Below are 15,499 nucleotides of genomic sequence, written 5' to 3'. Positions count from 1 at the left end.
GGTCTATGAACTTCCTACATAGTAATGCAATAGTTCTTCTAAGATAATCCGTGCAGGCATTGCTACCAACCAGAACCGCAACACATACACGTCCCACAAATGCCCCAAAAGTAAGGTGATCTTTGCAGACCACAAGAAGGGCTCTCTCAGATAAGGAAAGGGCAGGGAAAGCATTGCTTTCTCAGAAGCCCCATGGGAAATAACCAAACTTACAACCAGTTCTTTCATAAATCAAGGGGATCAGGTTCAGGTAGCTTCTCATGTGCCACCATGACAATGTTACAAAGGAAAGGTCTGTCCTAGCAATCCAAGTCCCAAACCTGGTGGACCTTTCCAGTTTATAGCAGATATCTTGAAGGGCCCCTGCATACTTGTATGCTGACAAAGCACAGTACATGTGTGTTACTGGCTGTCCATGGACGGCTGCAGGGTAAGTTGCTGTTCTTTTCTAATGCAAGCTCTGGATGGTTTCAAGGCATAGCTCCATGTCCAGCACATTAGTTCAAACAGGTCACAGAGATTCACATGAGAGGGAAACAGAAACACACAAGAAAGCCCTCTCAGACACACATGATCTCACAAAGCAGTCATCATTCACTAGCTCTTTGTTATGAATGTGGGATATACAGAGCAACTGTGTGCTCTCAATGAGGGTACCAGATCTACAAAATTTATATATAAATTTATATATATAAATACCAGTACTTCAAAGGAACTAAGCCATGTGTCCTCAAGGAGCTGGCGGATGAAGTGGCTAAGCCACTGTCTATCATATTTGTGAAGTTGTGTCAGTCTGATGAAGTTCCCACTGACTGGAAAAGGGAAAACATAACCCCCATTTTTAAAAAGGAAGACCCAGGCAACTACAGGCCAGTTAGTTTCATCTCTGTTTCTGGCAAGATCTCGGAGCAGATCCTCCTGGAAACTAGGTTAAGGCATATGGAAACTAAGGAGTGATTGGTGACAGCCAGCATGGCTTCACTAAGGACAAATCAGCCCTGACAAATTTGGTGTTCTCCTGCAATGGGGTTACAGCACTGATGGGCAAGAAAGGAGCAATTGACACCATCTACCTGGACATGTGCAGAGCATTTGACACTGTCCTGCACAACATCTTTGTCCCTAAATTGGAGAGACAGATTTGACAGATGGACCACTCAGGTGATAAGGAATTGGCTGGATGGTCACACTCAAAGAGTTGCATTCAACAGCTCGATGCCCAAGTGGAATCCAATGACGACTGGCATTCCTCTGGGGCTGGCACTGGCATCAGTACTATTTAACATCTTTGCTGGCAACATGGCCAGAGGCATTGAGTGCATCTTCAGCAAGTTTGCCAACAACATCAAGCTGTGTGGCGCGGTCAACATGCTGGAGGGAAGGGATGCCATCCAGAGGGACCCTGATGGGCTTGAGGGATGGGCATATGTGAACCTCATAAAGTTTAACAAGGCCAACTTGTTAACATGGCTGCACCTCAGTCATGGCAATCCCAAGCATAAACACAGGCTGGGCAGAGAATGGATTGAAATGAATGGATTCGCCTCGGCCCTGAGGAGAAACACTTGGAGGTGTTGGTTCATGAGAAGCTCAACATGACCTGGCAATTTTTGTTTGCAGCCCAAAAAATCAACCATATTGGAACAAAAGAAGTGTGACCAGCAGGTTGAGGGAGGTGATTCTTCCCCTCTACTCCAATATCTTTCTACCTCAATTCCATATGGTCCCCCACCCCACTGCAGCCTAGTCCACCCCTGTTCTCCAGCAGTCTCCCCTGTGATACCCTAGGTGGGAGATGAGCATCTTCTTCCTCTCCATAGACACAAGGTATACATTTCAACCGGTCAGGACACAGGAGTCACTCTCCCTTAGGCTGGTGGGCCCAGCATGGGCACTTACATGTCCCAGCCATATTTCTGCCAGTACAATACAGCTAGTTGCTGAGCCCGATTTGAGCACTGCACTTCCCCAGTAAACATGAGGAACTGGTGAGGAAGGAGAGCCCAGGCACAGCAGGAGCTGTCTAACCTATCTGTCAGAGACACAGCCTGGTGGAAACCCTGCACTTGCATGGGATGTTGCCAGCTTTTTTTCTGAACACAGTACACCTCACCTTTCAAGCATCACACTCATAATTACACCTAAATGAGAAACACAAACTTTCTATTATTGTTTTCATAGAAAATCAGTAAATCTTTCATTTCTACTGGAGGCAGAGCTACAAGGCCGACACTCAAGACACAGGCTGTGATTCAGCATTTCAACATGGATTCAAATCTAAGCTTTTGAGTAGGGTAAGTATACAGACTCATTCAGTTGTCAGTATGGTTGCAAACTAGGACATCAGATGGCACATCCAGCATCTAAGGTCCCAGGCTGGTGGAAACACCACCTACAATTACAAGGTGCAGCTGGATGCAGGCGTTGCACAAATCCCACTCATGGCAGTGTTTAAAAAAGAAAAACAAAACCAAAAAAATGGAAAACTAGAAAGAATACAAATGAAATATGATGAATTTTCAGCAGAGGTCTAGCTAGCACACATAGGTGTGATGCACATATGATCCCTCACACCAGCTGCTCTGGTCTTCCCAGCCCTCACCATCTACCCTTTATCCAAATGTAACTCCCCAGCAGTTTCTTGCTTATTAGAGATGTGATCTGAAGTTCTACCACTAGACCAACTCAAGGCTCTTTTCTGCAGAAACCCAAGCATCAGGCTTTCCCAAGTAGCCTTTTTTTTTCGTGCAGTGAACTTAATAGAGATGTCGAGCAAAAGTGCTGGCTGCTTCCCACCCCTGCTGAAATCAGGAGCAGACCTCCTGTGGAAGGCAGCCCTGGGGAGCAGCTCTAATGCAAAGCAGCCTTCGCCATTCACGAGAGCTGCAGCGCTGGGCTGCTGTTGCCACCTCTTCTGCCACATTCATCCTGGCACCGTAGATCAGGAGGAGGAGTGACATCCTGTGGCCACGCTGCCGGAGTGACACACAGTACCCGACAGGTGGCTGGACCCTGACCTCCCATCTGTAGGCAAGTTGGCCGTAAGTGGGAAAGCTCCATTGCTGCGGGTTGGGGGCACAGGCAGGGTGGAGGGGGACAGTTCAAAGGAACATTTTACAGGCAAATGCCCTGGGAGCCGCTCTCATCACTGGAGGAACCCAAGAGATCTGGATTAATTTGCCTGTTTGCTTTCAGTTTACTTCTTGTGACCTCGCAGTAAACCGCTTAACCTTGTAGGCAATAAAGTGAGATGCCAGCATTTTCAGCTCATACTATTCACACTATGCTCTAATCTAGTTTGCATGTCCAGTCCTGTCATTAGCTGGAGGAAACATTAATGCAAGACAGTAGAAAAGAAAGAGTAAAAAATTGTTTCTGGAAATGCAATGATTCCAATGGTAAGCTGTGGTGGTTCGTTATCTAGACCCACAGCCGAGTTAAACTGAAACATATTATATTTCACAAAAAAAAAAAGTTTTAACCATATGTTTAGTCATTTGTGAGCTCTTGATCCTAACGCACAACATAAGCTGCAATATCAGTGTCAAAAGTGCCTGATTTAAAGCATAAGAGGCAGAGTTACATGAAGTCAAATTAAAATCACTTCTCCACAGTTGCGGGCAGAGACCCTCAGGTGGAGTGACAGGTACAGGGGAACACATCCTGAGGTCTGCACTGGATGGGGAGAAGAAGAAAATTTATTTCATTAGAAGTTTTTCTGTGAGATTGGCTAGGGAGAAGAAGATATAGCTGTGGGGGAAGACTGAGACAGCTAAAGAATAACACATGGTATGCTTTCAAAACATACAGCAACATGTGACATTCGTCTGCAAGTCTGGCGCTGAGGAGCCTGTGGTCTGGCAGCAGGGAGAATTTCTGCTTTTTATTTCTTAAATCATTGCAGGCATTTGAACTAAACCCCCCACCTAACAGTCTAAGGGGAAGAACATAAAATCAGATTTTACGTACTGTACTTTCAGTCAGCCATTTTCTCAGCGGATTTTTATCCTCCAACTCAATTCCCACATCATTAAAGTGATGCTGTCTCTTTAAAACACAACGTGGTGCCGTGCCAAAGCCTGCAATAAGAATCACTGGCACCAAAACAGTCAAAGCACAGAGCTTAATTCTCTACTTAATAAGACAATTAAAGAAGAGTATTTGGATACAGCAGTCTGCAAGTACCAACACAGAGCACTGATGTCTCCAAAGGCATGTTGATCTGAAGGCTTTATCGGAAAGCATCTGTCACAACCAGATGCCATCAACACCTGAGAAAAGTGGGAAATAAAGTGGGTTAATGTGGCTGTGATACACACAGAGGTTTGCACTGCCCAAGTTCCTATTTGTGAGCATTTGAGAGGGTGCAGGATAAAGTGCCCTGATGTAAAAACACTTGTACATCAAAATAAACTAAAATATATGTACGCTCTGTTAAAAATACAGTCTTGTAGAAATTACCCAAATTACTATGGAATTAAAAGTGCTGTGCATTTTGTGTCTTCACTGCCATAATCATAGAAAGGCTTATAGGAAGGCTGTTTTTAAATACTGTGCTTTAACAGACGCTTTAATATACATGGATGAATTGAGGTACACAGACTAACACAGGCACCAATGATTGCTCATATGGAGTCTCTTGACCATATCTGTCTCTAAGTTTCCAATCAAATAATTCTCAGATGTCATCTTGCAGGCTTCATCCTGCAGAGCTGAACCAAAGCTGGAGAAAAAGATAACAGCAGCGATATAAGAACTAATTAGTCACTTGATTAGCTGGCAAGAAGACAAGGTCTTGCAGTTCTGTGACCTAAAAATGCCACCGATGACCTTAAAACTCCATCTCAAGGTTATCTGGAAATCTGTAACCTCCAGGGAGAGAGAGAAACGGGTGATGCCTAAATTCCATTAGCTCACATGAGATGTTGAAATAGCGCAGACGTTAAGCCAAGGGTAGGTGTGACATTTGAAGCAATCAGGCAGCAAAAGAGCACCTGCAGTACTGCACTTTGTTTGAACTGCTACACCAAGGACTCCTGGTCCAGCCTACATGGGAGGTTCGTGGGGCAAGTGGTTTAGCACACCCAGAAGGCACATCAGGAGCACAGACCTCATCCTAGCAACTAACAACCCATGGCAAGGGGGGGGGGGGGGGAACCAAAACAGCAAAAAAACCCCTCAACTGTTCTCCTTTCCTTACAGCTGGGCTAACATGCAGCCAGCCCCAGGTGGCAGCACCTAGGTTGTGTCACACCTGCAGAAAAGGATGTCTGAAGAAAAAAGAGTCACTTTGAAGAGGACATCCTGAGTGGTTACCTTCTTCACTTCCACCAGAGGTTCCTACACTTCGCTGAAGATCTGATTCTGGTGAACCCCATGAATGCACTAGTTATTCCAATGCAGTGACAGGAGGAGGGAACAGAGTGATACCAGGAGGTTGCCCTAGACTGCAGAGTTGCCTCTTCAACAGCAAAGGAGGAATACACCAAGATGACCAGGGTTAGGGGTCCCAAGTTGTTTTGTGCCCCTTTCCTTCAGCCTGAAAGCTGGAGCACATTGTCACCTGACTGCACGCAATGCACTAGAAGTTTCCAGCCTAATCTGAGGCAGAGCTTCCATGGCAAGCCATCAGATGGTGCAGAGGAACCCAAGGTGACCTAAAATGGGCCAGTCCAGAATGGGTAGCAGAGAGCAACGCCACGTCACAGTCAGTGAGTTCCCCTCTACCAAGCAAGCCCTGCTCATCTCCCATCTTCAACAGCTTGGATGGAGTCTGGCTCCAGGGTGTCTCTCTACTCTGAGAAGAGATAAAAGGAAACAAATGCCTTGGCAAAGATCCTGCCATCTGTACCTTGGAAATGCCCTCTGGAAAGCATAAGAGGAGGATCCCTCATCCTGCACACTCCTGGGAGAATGGTGCAACCTCCAGCAGCTGCCAGCACTGCCCCGTTTCATCCCCGTCCCCTTGACACAGATCCAGACCTGCCTTTCACCACCCACTTCCCCGTTTGCTTTGTCCCAGAGAGATGAACTCACCTGCAGCACCAGTGAATTTCTCAGAAGAAGTCCAAAGCGTAGTTTAAATTTTAGTAAGCCCTGCCAGAGGCCTTGGAGTAAAATGCAGAAGTAAGAACGTTTTCTCAAATAGAAAAAGTATGCTGTAGCAGAGTCTGTAATTAGGTGCTTTGCTGAGATAATGCAACCCCGATATGTACAATGTTTTCCCTTTAGTTCCCTTTTCTCTAAAGAAAATAGGGAAAATACCCCAACAACACACACAATAAATCAAAGATGAAAAAATTAGCCATGGACATGGTTCAGTAACATAGGTACTATGCTTGGCCCCATGTTCCCTTATAGTTCTCAGAAGCAAAGAGCAAAGTTAGGAATACAGTTACTGCAGTTTAAAAAGAAAGTTAAGATTTCCAAATCTAACTTATTGTGAATTGAAATAAAACCTCAAAATGCCAAAATTCTCCACAAAAGGAATTCTAAAACAATCACTTGGAGTCCACTGGAAAAATCAATTGTATTGCTACTGTATTTCCTACAATGGAATTATACTTTAAAATTCTAAACAGAAATTTATTTCAACTAAAAGCCTGTAAAACAATGAATTGTTAACACTCTCAGAAAAATCCTCCGGCTACTTTTTTTTACAAAAATGACCTGATTTAGTAAAAGATTTTAGTGTTGATGACGCTAGATATTGGAATATGACTCCATCAACGAATCCGAGTCAGGAAATACCAAAGCTGGGGTTGCCAAAGCAACATAATTAACTTGATCACGGTACATACAGTATGTGCCACTTCCCAAGTGGCCCTTTAACACCCAGGTAAATCCTTGGCTTGAACAGCGCATCCGAATGAATTTCTCTCCTCTGAGTTCCTCAAGAACACAGAGCAAAAGAAGTTGTCGGAATTACTAAAAGCCAAGTGCCACTCTGCTCCCTGGCCAGTGGTCCCCTGGGATTGAAGAGGTCAAGGACCAATTCTTGAGCCTACTCCCACAACTAATGGCTGTAGCAATCACAGAAACACATGGTGGAAATGTATTTTGGAAAGATTCGCTTTTAATTCACTAAGTTACCTAATTTAAGAGCTTTGATTCTTGTGTGGTATTATCAGTAAAATTCTTACTACCTGGACAGGGAGCGTTGGTGCTAACTAAACCTTGACCCTGGGGCCACAAACTTGAAAACCTGAATATGCTGTCACTAACTCAACGTGTACAACGTATCAAAAATAAGATTCTGTCTGTTCATTTGGGGAAGAAGGAAAAGAAAAAAAAAGAGAGAAACGTAAGAAACAGAAAAAAAATTGAGTGATGGGCTTTCAGCCTGTCATCAAACCACAGTGACCTCAATTTTTGAGAAATAAAATCAAAATCTATTCTTATCTGCAGAGATTCAAGATGTATTTACGTGTCAAACTTTCTCCCCTTTGTCCTTAGCCTTTGGGAAGCACACTAAAAATTATATCAAAGCCTGAAAACCCAGCGATCACATTCGCATTCACCTTTGACCCAGGATGCCTATAGTTCTCACCAGCTCCTCAGCTTATCCTCACCATATGGCAAAGGTGGCAGGTCTGGGAGCACTTTGTAGCAAACTGCTCAGGATGAAATTAAGGCCACTTTGCATAGCAAAATTGTGCTACCCTGATCAAATCTGAAAGGCCAAAAAACTCTGCTTTGGCAGTTTTCTGCTTCTTTGTGTCCATACAGGATGTTTTACCACCATCTTCCTCTCCTTACACAGAAATATTTGATTATTCTCTTTGAAATGTCTCTGTAACATCTACAGGCATAGGATGCTGAATGCAAACACTGATTGATTCTTTCTTAGTCATCAAATGTGCTTACACAGCAACTACACACAGCAAATGCACACAAATCTCACATTTCATGTTTTAAAATATGAACATGCTGTGGTGGTGGTTTTTTTTTTTACTCAAACATAATGAATGAGCTTAAATATTAGAACTTGAAATTATTAAGTAAATCATGGCACCTGTAAAGCTTCTATTTGCATAACATTAATTCATGATGGCATGTAAAACAAATTCATCATTCTCACTATATTGTAGTCTGATTTATGTTGGAATTGGAAAAAATAAAATTCTTGAGCACAAAATTATGTTGACAAGATGTACGTGCTCTTCGAAGCCCAAGATTTTTTTTCCGAAGCATCAAAACAACTAAATTATGGGAAAGAGGGCTGGGAGAAAGCATCTTTAAAAATGAATAACATACTAGCATCACACATACACACTCTCCAGTTATTAATGTCAAGCATGGTGAAGATACTCTAGAAAATCATTACCATTCATAGCTACTAACAGCCATTAAATTTCAATCAATTCAACTTAACACAAGTGTACTTCAGCAGCCCTTACAGTTCCTTATAGAGGTGGCTCAGAAAGTCCTGTCTGACTTATTGCATTGTCTACTGCACAAAGAGGCATTGCTGAGGATTGCTCTGAAAAGGAGCGATCTTGGTATTGGGAACTGATGCTCTTTTAACACTGTTGCAATCAACAGACCTTGCTTTTAAAGACAGCGTGATAAAAGGACTCTAATAGAGCTCCACAGGTCAGCATGGAGGGGAGCAATATACTGATTCTAGCTAGGGATGCCACTTTCCAAGCTGAAAAAAAAAAAAAAAATTGGTGGGATGTTTTCAAGGAGTTTTCAATGAATTTTAGCAACAGAATCAAACTGCTTAACACAGTGTGAGACAATTTCCAGTTGAACCACTTGCTTGAAGAGAATATAATCACTAAATACACAGGACATTTAAACAAAAAAAGGATTTAACTTCCAAAGATGGATATTTAAAGCTCCCAGTAATGAATATAAGCCACAGCACTGTGATATTACAGCATCTCCTACTCATCTGAATTGCATTTGTAACACTCGAAATTTTTCCACTGCTACTGCAGGAATTAAGCTGTGCAGCTGATCATCCCTTGCAGATCCTGGGAAGAACCTGGTGGTCCTCTGTTGGGGGGTACTTGCCACCTCACGGCAGGGGTGAGGGACCCACAGGGGTCCATCTCTGAGGGGCTGGACCCACACTGGCTTCCACTGTGCAGCAGAGCATCCCAGAGTAGGTATCTTCCTCTGGAGAGATTTCCTCAGTTTCATCTGAAGGAATTATCTACACTAAAATCCCACATTTCACAGAGGATGGAAGACTTTTTTATTACCTTTTTTTTCCCCTCAAACAGAAGCCCAGATTCTCCCAGCAGGGTTGATTGTGCTGGGCACAAAGTCCTTTCTCTGGTTTACAGACAGTTTAAGATTGCAGGTGTGTACTGCTACAGAACAGAGTCACTCCACGCACAGAAAAACAGATGCAGTCACAGATGTGCCATTACTGTAGCTGAAATTACAAGCTCAAGTACAGATTCCCTTTTGCGGCTTTTAGCTCACCCCCTAAAAGTATCAGCATTGATGCTACTATTCATTAGGAAAGTATTTGGGACTATTCTACAGAACTCTATAGTTTTCCTTCCCCTGGGATTTACACCTTAGCATTTAACACAGGGTAACAGCGAAGTTCTTTAGAATCAAGAAATACCCAAGAAATCTCTCAGGCAGATATATGCTTCATTTTAACTCATTTTCCTACACTTACAAGCTGCACTAAATGAAATGAAATTAATGTTAAAAGGGGCGTTTATTGAAAAATCTTCTAGTGACAGGTTCAGAAAGTGCCAGAGTTCAAGTAAATCGTTCCATGGAAAATGTTAGCAAAGCTTAATCATACTGGAAGCCACATTTAATTACAGCTTTTTAAGTCCATCTGGGAAAAAAGAAGAGACTTAAATATGTCACCTGAGATGATCTAGATACTGAAACTATTTGTAAGTTAACAAAAGCATTTGCATCACAAAGCGCTCTGGGGCAGCACCACGGCAAAGCAGATGTGTAATGAACAAGGATCACAGCACCAAAACAATCAGGACTGTAAATAACTACTACTAATCTGCAATCATTTAAATTTGGGTTTAATTGCTAGGCAGCAAATACATTTCATTCTTGAAGAGGTAAATGCTCTGCGGAATACACACTTAAAGGTATTTAGTGACAGAAGCATCACAGTCAAGAATCTGAATGTCAGGAGGACAGAGAAGAGCCAAGCAGCAGAGCTGGGGCTGCCATGAGTTCACAACATTAAACAAACTTTTCTCTGGAAGAGAATTAATAATGCAGCCATCCCCACTGTACGTACTGTAACTGCTGCAGAAGTGACACAATGAGGCACATGGGAGGCAAGAGGGTAGTGACTATAGAACAAAATTCAATCTAGTGGCTAATGAATAAAAAGTTCCTTTTATTTCTCAGTTGTTTTTGGTTCATTAAATTTTCCACAGATTTGCAGAGAAGAAAACGTGATCAATAAACCTTGACAAAAGTGAACATGTGAAAAAGGCGAGAGAAAGGCACAGGAAGATAAAAGTGATATCCCGATCACAGATTTCAGAAGCAGATGACCAGAGCTCTGGGCTGCTGAATAATCTGAATAGACCATCATTTCTTTACAGCCTTTTACTTTCTTTTCCCTGACTGTTGGAACTCTTCATTCAATACAATAGTAAATGCACTAAAACTTTTTTTCTTATGCTAATGGTTGAAATCGGGCGCTCACAGTTAAAACACACTTCCCACCAACTTGTTTTCTTTAAAAAAAAAAAAAATTAACCTATTCAAGTTAAACTAAAATGTCAAAGACAGCTTAAGGCTTACTCTCACCATTCCTTAAAATTAATGGTTTTCTCCCCAGCAGATACAAAAAGAAAAGACTTGAATAAGGATAAAGCTGCTAGACTCTTTTCATATGAAAAAGAACACTTAGAAAGTAAAAAGAAATACATCCAGTACAAAGATCCTGGTACCTACAATTCTAATTTGTATTGTTTCCTCTTAGAATATTTATAATTGCAGAAAGGTGACAGCTGATTGCAAATAATTGTGAAACGATGAGAAAAGATTCACCACTGACTAATATATTTGAGCAGTCGTGCCCATGACAGTATCAGAAACGCTTCCACTCATTACAATGGGAGCCCAAGGGAGCCTATTTTCAATTTTTTTCTAATTTGGGTGTCCATTTCCAGGCACCAAGGCCTCTTTTTTTCTGTGGTACTCAATATTCACAAATCCCAAACAATTTTCACAGCTCTAAACTTCTGAATTAAAGGACAACTTTCCTGCTCCCTTCATGCAACACATTTCAGCTTTAGTGTATTTGGGTTTGTTTACAGGAAGTTAAAGGGTATGGGGTGTGGTTTTACAGTAGTGAAGCATGAATGAAGCAAAGTTCTGTGGCCTCTCCTGGACTATACACATCTAACATGTATTCACTCCCAACTGGAACTGGTCTGTAGAAAATTAGATCTGATTACCCACTCCACTCACTTGTTCGCAAGGGAAACCTGCAATTTTGCCTCTTGAACTATCAAGATTACCATGAAAGATCCAATGGGAATTACTTCTACATCAAACACCAGTTTGCCATATATGGCATCTGCTGTAAGCACAGGTCGAGAACTGGGCATATTGCATGCATACACACAAATGTATGTACATATGCATAGATATGCACAGGCAATCATGTACTGCTAACACAACATCTTCTTGCCGTCACTCATACCAGGATTCATTCTTTGTTATTTTTATTTAGTGTTGTTTTAATTAATTCCCAAATACCTCCCGTTGTTTTGGTTTTCTTTAAAAGGGTCCTGGCAACAGAGCTGAAGCAAACCCTAAATACCACTTAATGCTTTGTGGCAAGTTGTCCAAATGTGCAACTGTTTAAAATATTTACCCAGGTATATAAGGGGGTTGTGCAGCTCTTGAACAATGCCCTGGAATCTTTCCCATCAGTAAAAAAGAGGACAAAAAGCAGAGACCGCTTAACCTCAATGCCTTAGCAGCAAGTGAGAAGTGCAAATATTGCATTTCTATAAAGCCCTGGAAGCTTCATAGAAATAGAGTGGCAACTAATTAGTTTGATGCTATAGTCACATCTAATGTTCCTAAGTAGCTTCTTTGAAAAAACTCACTGCCTTGAAATCCTTGGCCAGATTATTAAGTGGAGGCTTTGTGATGGGGCAATAGATAGGTGTTTGCTGCACAAATATATACAGATTTTGGTGACTGCTTACTGAATCCACTGCCTTCACTAATCTGCACTGGAAACTTCACTATGAACAGAGCACTTCTCAGAGTACAAAAGCATGAAGTATCTGTGTACCTTTCAGACTACAGGGCAAACAACTGGCTTACAGTAGGCCACTGAAAACAGGGGGAGGCAGTTAACCATGTGTCCTCCGTACTGAGAAGCAGAAAATGAGGATAATGCAGTTTCTATTAGGTCAGATGCTCTACCATATCCTTAAATAAAAAAGATGGGGCCAGAGGACTGGAAAACTCACTAGAAAAATTCAAACTCTCTCAATAGTAATAAAGTATCGGGATCATGAAAAACGTATTTTCAAGTCATTCAATGCTGCAGCGATCACATAACCCTTTCCATATACAGCTGATCACATAGTCCCAGAGCCTGTACAGCTTCTATACAACTGTGCCACTGAAAGGGAAGTTGTGGTATAAACCTGTAAGATCATCAGAATCACAGAAAGTATAGTCAAAAATGGTTCTTTGACATAAAAGTTTAAACTGGTTTTCAAAACAATGACAAAAATCCTGGTCATTATATATAAGCAGCCAAAAGGTTGTCTTTTCTAAATGTGACTTCAGTGTTCAGTGTGACATTTGGGAATGCAGGCTGCTACGCATTGGATATCTGAGGTCAAGTTCTGCTCTCTTTTATCCAAGTATAACCTGGAGCAGCTTCAGTGAAATGATGCTAGATTTATACTGACATATGCATCTAGTTCAAATTCTTCAATGGCTCTAATTTTCTTTAATTGAATGACCTAACACAAATAGTATTTGTCCGTCTGTATACATCCTCTTTGACACACTGAAAAAAAAAAAAGAAAAGACATTGAAAGGAAGTTGGAAACAGTCCTCGATATCTGTTTTCCTTTGAAGAACAGCAGTTGCATTTCTGGGCACTTCAAAGTCACATACTTTAAGCAATAACAACATTCAAGATCAAGTGAATCTTACCTCACCTTGCTTTTAAGATCAGCTCTTTCACAAACACACACCAGAGACTAGATATACACATACTCATAGATTAACAAGTTCATCTTCAGTGAATCAGGCACTTTTCAGTGCTACAGACAGGTCACGCTTTCAATCAAATGACAAATTTCCAAGAGTTGTTTACAGTGGAAAAGCCATAATGAATTTCATTCACTTCTTAAAAGTTGTCAGTTTTGCAATAACATTCAATATGACATTTTCATTGCAATTCAAAGTTTGACAGGTGTCAACATCTCCTCAAGTTCCAGCCAAAATACAAATTACCATATTCGCCCATCAGAAAAGTTGAACCAAACCAATTCACCAACTGTAGTTCCTGTATGCAGCAATTCTGTATTTCAAATAGCTCAGGAACATAAATAATTGTTTAATTATTTAGCAGGATCCTCTTTTCCAGGTGAATGTAGTTTATTTTCTAGTGAAGTATATTAGGTTTAGAACAAAAAAACAAAAGAAAGCCAAAAAAACCCTCAACCTCCCCCCCAAAAAACCTTGAAATCTCCAAAGCTTTTCTTAAAGCAAGGCAGCTAGAACAAACAGATCAAATCAGCAGGTCTTGTAACAAATCAGTCTATTCCACTTCTGTGTATTTTGAATTTCATGGCTTATTTGCTTTACTTTTTTGGCATCAACTCCACAGTGCAATGCCAATACAATATTTGTTTAAATGCCGTTTTATGCACATGCTAGTCAAACGCTTACTTTCAAATTCTTGTACATCCCAAGAGCCTCAGTTGCAAAATAAAAAAAAAAAAAAAAATTTAAAAAAGAAAGTGAAGGGGATTGGCAGGGGGTGGACAAGTTTTTACAACTAGTCCCTCTACCTGTGGCTGTAAAAATATAAGCACGATGCGCCAATAAAATGCTAATTTCTATACGCACAAAGTTTTCCAGCACCTGAAGCAGTATGAGAAGCGAGGGTTCTGCCCTAGGCAGACACAAGTTTCGCTGGCTCAGCCGGCGGTGCCCCCCCCACACCAGGACATTTGCTCACTCCGGACATGCACCGGGAGGCCGAGCCCGGTGCCCTCCCGTGTCCCGGGCCCGCGCAGGGGACACCGCTGCGCGCACCGCACCCGCGACGGAGCCGAAGCCCCGGCCCGGGAAGTTTTGAAGCCCAGGTTAACTAGATGAATAAATAAATAAATAAATAACCCGTAAACATCGGAAAAGCCGGCAGCAGGACCACCGATAAATCATCCTAAACCCTCGCGCGGGAAAAGTCAGGTTTCCCAGGAAATGATGGCAATCACTTGAGGCAGAAAAGGCATCTAGATGAGCCCATCTCCCTCCCCTCCTCCCTGATTGTTTTAAAGCCACCGAGTCCAGAGGAAAAACTCTCAACTCTCTAAGTCCTTAATAGGATTGGAGTCCGGGTCTCTCCAAGCCGCTCCTCATCACGCAGGGATCAAGTTGCAGCAGGGAATTTTTTAAATTCCTCAGCAAATATACTTGTCGAAAGATTGCCCCTCCCGGGGGGGAATGACAAGAAGGAGAGAGGGTAACTTAATTTTTCTTTTTTTTTTTAAATAAGGCAAACTCACTGCTGGCTTTGGGGAGCCCTGCTGTCCTCCGGGACCCAGGGCAAGGCGGTCCCGGCAGCGGCCCGCGGCTGGGACTGTCACCGCAGCCCCCGGGAAAAACAATGGCCATGGAGGCACAGTCCCAGAGGGGTCTGGACGGGGAAAGGGGGGCGCACACCGGACACACGCGCGGCCGCATCCTCCCCGCTCACCTGCGAGATGGGGGGTGGAATACACGGGACGGGCCCCCCTCGGGCACCCGCTGCGAGGAGAGACCCTCACCAAATTTGTAGCCCCCCTCACCGTCCCCCCTTTGCCCCCCCCTCCCGCGCAGGGCAGCTCCGACAAAAGCGGTAGAAGAGAGGGGGAAAAAAAAGAATAAAAAGCACAATGAAAAGACACAATAAGCAGCAACTTTACCCGAAAAGCGGAGCAGCAAGTTTTCAGCAGGCGAGCGGTTGCCGCGGAGCAGCGCTGCTCCTCCGGACCCCCATCATAAACTTGGGGGAGGGGGGCGTGGGAGGGACCTTCCCTCCGTCCTTCCCTTTTGTGCCTCTCCCCCCCGTGCTCCGCTCTGCTCCTCGCCAAAAGCTGCCGCGGATGCTGGCGGCGGCGCGGCGTTTTCTCCGCTGCTGCCGCGGAGAAGCTCCGCGGAGGCGGGCGGGGAGGGAGGGCTGGGGAGGGCCGGGGGCGGTGTGGAGAGGTGCGGGGCGCTGCGGGGCGGCTCCTGCAGCCCATCAGCCCGGGCCGCCCGCGGGACACGGTGCGCACACGTATACGTACTTTATATA

The 15,499-nt window shown here is 43.2% G+C and overlaps 1 protein-coding gene across 1 annotated transcript in view; it reads right to left on the bottom strand.

Annotated features, from left to right (window-relative positions):
* Window positions 1-15,194, bottom strand: part of GLI2 (GLI family zinc finger 2) — a 191,186-nt gene extending 175,992 nt beyond the window's left edge. Inside the window, exon 1 of the mRNA XM_027725639.2 lies at window positions 15,129-15,194. The gene's annotated coding sequence lies outside the window, so the exon portion shown is untranslated. The remainder of the gene's footprint in view (window positions 1-15,128) is intronic.
* Window positions 15,195-15,499: the final 305 nt, after the last annotated feature.

Source organism: Pipra filicauda, unplaced genomic scaffold (genome assembly GCF_003945595.2).
Source record: "Pipra filicauda isolate LSUMZ 115617 unplaced genomic scaffold, ASM394559v2 scaffold10_size6260569_pilon, whole genome shotgun sequence".
In the NCBI taxonomy this organism is placed as follows: Eukaryota; Metazoa; Chordata; class Aves; order Passeriformes; family Pipridae; genus Pipra; species Pipra filicauda.
Note: the sequence above shows the minus strand (reverse complement) of the source record. Positions and strands in the feature narration are given on the sequence as shown.